Source organism: Mesitornis unicolor, unplaced genomic scaffold (genome assembly GCF_000695765.1).
Source record: "Mesitornis unicolor isolate BGI_N332 unplaced genomic scaffold, ASM69576v1 scaffold22823, whole genome shotgun sequence".
Lineage (NCBI taxonomy): Eukaryota > Metazoa > Chordata > Aves > Mesitornithiformes > Mesitornithidae > Mesitornis > Mesitornis unicolor.
The window spans coordinates 44,151-48,565 of record NW_010175648.1 but is presented as its reverse complement, the minus strand read 5'-3'; positions in this window follow the sequence as shown (position 1 = coordinate 48,565).

Below are 4,415 nucleotides of genomic sequence, written 5' to 3'. Positions count from 1 at the left end.
AGCATCCTGCCAGAAGAAGTCAGGCACTTCCAAAAGAGTGAGTCTTGGTGAGGAGAGCGAGTGAGCATGGGAAAAACAGGATAGTGCAGAAGAACACTGAGCAGGAAGCAGGATGGTCTCCAAGTCATTCTGTCATCCACTTGGGATGGTCTCTCCAAGAAGGGAAAATTGTCAAAAATAAGGGCAGAAAGGCAAGGTGGGAAAATATTGGGTGATAAGTAGCATCATGGAAAATGGTAGCATCTTCAGGGTGGCAGTGGAACAGAAATCCCATTTATGGATGCTAGAGTCCTGCCTCTACAGGGAGTCCAGCTGGTCTACTCCCCTGTGGCATGCTGCCTCTTCCATGTGTCTGCCAGCACATGTCTTCTTCACCTGTGGCCATCTGGTTATGGTACAGCAGAGCGCCAAGAGCTGGGCTAAAAAGTTCTGCTACAGGCTTGTCTGCATGTGGCTTTAAGTGGCCACAGTCCACTCTATCCAGCAATGTCTGAACTTCCTGGTTTTGTTGAGTGGAAATCTGGCTTCACTGATCTGAAGGAATAAGCCAATATTTAGCCAAATAGAGTCCCTATAGGTGGGACTTCAAGTGCAGAATTTGGTCCAAGACCTGCATTGTAAGAGCGTGACCACCACATGATGGAGAACCCAATGAAAGCTCATCCTTGGGCTGTTTAAGCAGGTTGCTAGCTCTTTTAGAATCACAGAATGTTAGGATTTGGAAGGGACCTCGAAAGATCATCCAGTCCAACAGTCCTGCCAGAGCAGGATCACCTAAACTAGGTCACACAGGAACATGTCCAGGTGGGTTCTGAAAGTCTCCAGAGAAAGAGACTCCACAACCTCTCTGGGCATCCTGGTCCAGTGCTCTGTCACCCTCACAGTGAAAAAGATTTTCCTTATGTTCAGGTTGAACCTCCTGTGCTCCAGCTTGCTCCCATTGCCCCTTGTCCTATCACTGGACATCACTGAGAAGAGCCTGGCTCCATCCTCCTGACACTCGCCCTTTACAAATTTATAAACATGAATGAGGTCACCCCTCAGTTTCCTCTTCTCCAACCTAAAGAGACTCAGCTCCCTCAGCCACTCCTCATAAGGGAGATTGCTCCACTCTCTCAATCATCTTTGTGGCTCTGCACTGGACTCTTTCATGCAATCTTTTGCAACCGACCCTTTTACAGAGCAGTCAGGATACTCCAGAGGTTGTGTTTCTCTTGCATGGTCATTTGATGGCTTCCTTATTTTGTGGAAAAATTGTACGTAAGTATAGAAGGATACTTAAATTGAGAGGAGATCTAGGAAACCTGTGTCCTCAGCTCTCACAAGTCAGCATAGCGTCAGCGAACGCAGCTTGCTGGACCTCTAGCAAGAGGCATATACAGAGCAGAAATGGTCCTCCTATTCAACACATCTTCACTGAGCAAGAGGCTCCTGCAAGGCCTGAGATGTGAGATGGACAAAGGCCATCACCAGCAGTGGCCATGCAGAGAGAGAGGCAATGTTTTGTTTCAACCGGAGAGAAAATAGAGCTGAATTCTGGTGGGAACCTTCACAGCAATGCCTGTCATTTTTAGAAAGAAGACAGTGATGCTCACTGCTCAGCACCCAGGATTATGAGCACTTGGCTTCCAGCAGCCAAGATCACAGGGAGTGTCAGCACCACCATCAGGGTCATCTGGGATTGTATTTTCCTTGGGCCATTAGAAATAAAGGACAATTTAGAAGAATAGTGCAGTAATAGCTTTCTGATCTGAAGGAGAGTCTTTGGCCTGCTCCTGCTCATGTTTGCTCATTTTGTGATAACAGCACTCCAACAGGGCTTGGTTTACTCCTGGGAACAAAGTTTGCAAGCCCAGAGCCGGCGTCGTTACCACTCATCAATTTTTGAAAACACAGTCTAGAACCCACGAGTCTGCTTCATATCTGGAAACCTTATTTGCACACAACCCTGTCTTTCAGTACAATCACTTTTCCTGTGCCTGATTATTCTGATGAGAGAGCACTCATTAGAAAAATGGAACACCACAACCCAAGTGCATGCATGAGGCTGGAACAATAGGAGGTGCTGACTGATGCTTCACTTTCTGTTCTTCCCTGAAAGCTCTTACATGAATGTGAGGTTTTGTAAGGCGGTTCAATGTGGTTACTCCAAAGCTGTCTGGGGCCTGGCCACCAAGGTTTGTCCTCACCACAGGAAAAAGAGGTGCTCCTTAAGAGTGAAATTCCCCTCTGGTGTCCTTCAGACTTGAACCAAATCACAGCATCCATTACAGAAAGAAATAACAGAAGTTTTAACTGTAACTGTTAAAGAATGAAGGAGATGACATGTGCACATGGCTTATGCAGGAAGATCCTGCTCTTGTCCAGCCTTGTTCTTCACTGCCTTACCACCTGGGAGATTTTTCTTCAGGCCACAGGAAGGCCTTAGGACTGAGAAATAAACATGGAAAAATTCTTTAATTAATGTTGAATCGACTTAGGTGCAACGTGCACTATTCCACTGGAAGGAAAACTGAAACCTTTTGTAGAGTGAAAAAGGGGTTGGGGATGACTTTGCATCACCAACTTGTGCAGTAAACTGACAGACCCAGGGCAAAAGAGGAATCTACCTCAAAAATACGGTTTCTGAAACTAGGTTTAAAGGATAGCCTTAATCATTGTGCACTCTAGGGAACCACATCTTAAAGAAGCAACAAGAAAGAGATAGCAACAATGCAAGAGCGAAATGAGACTGAAGAGACTCAGTCCATCAAGACTCAGCCTTTCATTGCAAGTTTCTTTCTCATCCTAAGGGTCTCATGAAACTCCCAATGAGGATCTGCCTTCCTAAACAGGAAGGGCAACAAGAATGCACTGAGATGAGCAGAGCAGGGTGATCAACTCAAAGTCCTCAGCCTGGTATTAATTTAGTGGCAATTCAATACTGAGCAAATCAGAATGCTATTCACCCTGAAGTACCAGCATGCTTTCCAGCTGAGTAAAGGGTTTAGAAGCAGATATATTTTCAGATCAGTTAGCATCCACTAAGCAAGCAATGAGGGTGAAGCAAAGAAGAGGTACAGCCAGCCTAATTTTAGAATAAATTGTTAAGTACAAAGAGTCTAGAGGACCTTCTCCAAGGAAATAAGATTGCTCTCAAGACATCATTATGCCATGTGCATGTGATAAAAGAGGTGGGTATGGGCCAGGAGGACAAGTTGATATGGAGAGGTCAGAAATAGGTCAGTGGGGTAAATGTGCATCTACTGGCAACGCAGAGAGACAGTGGGAAAAAAAAATGCCTAGTTTAATCCTACCTAATTTGCACAGCTGACTGACACAGCTGAACTGAGACGAGTTTCCTCTGGAGCCATCTGGCTTTCTCTCTTGACCTTGTGAAGGAGCCTACAGAGGGATGGCAGTCATAGAGATAAAATTAGGACCACATCCACCTTATCTTCATGAAGCAGCATTTGAGGGATGCAACCGCATGAAAGAGATGGAAATGTTTTTGGGCCCACTGTTTGCAGTATCAATTTTTCTTACGGGAAATACGAATTTCCCACAGAAGAATAGCAGGGCAGCTATTTATCAATTGTTTTCCCATAGATAAATAATAATCTTCCAATATATTCCAAGAGGTAAGCAAGAGCAAGATGCATTGTATAACAGCTATGCAATACAGTGAAGGTGTGCGGTAAAGAAAATAGTACAAAGGAAGCTCTTGGCAGGAGAAATTAATCTTCTTAAGCCAGGTTTCTAGGACAGGCTTAATTACCATGAATTAGTTCTAGGAAATCGTGAGGAGGCAACACGACAAAGGGAAGAAAGAAGCATGAGAGAAGCTAGGCTGAAGAGAATTTGATTCCCATGAAATGCTGAGTGAGGCTAGCTCCTGCAGCCCGACCTAACACCCTCACACAACTGGGCTGACTCAAGAGGAAGAGATTACTAGTTTTGATTATCATACTGAAAAGAAAAAAAAAAAAATAAAATTTTTTCATGCTCTTTTCTGGCTTATTCAGCTATTTGAAGAGGCTCTCACACTGGAGATGTTATTTATGTCCTATACTTCCAGGACAATCTTCCACTGGTAAATCTTCTGTCCTGAAAAAAGAGGAAGGGTAAATAATTAAAGGACAAAGATAAAAAATAAAATTATTGGAAAGTGGTAATTTCAGTGTGGTTCAAGCCAGGATGGGTCAGCTGAAGTTTGCAGAGTGGTACCAAACATGAGGACTGAGCAGGTCCCGGCCCACCACACTCTGCCCTGAAATATCTAGATGACATCAGTGAACAGTTATGCTGGCTTTGAGGCAGGTGGGTACTCAGTGAAATGTGATGAAGTGACTTTCTGTACTGAAGATAGAGAGCAAAGCTGGGAGATGGGGCCACCTTTATTTGAATCAATCTCTCATTAACGTTTGACAGCAAAG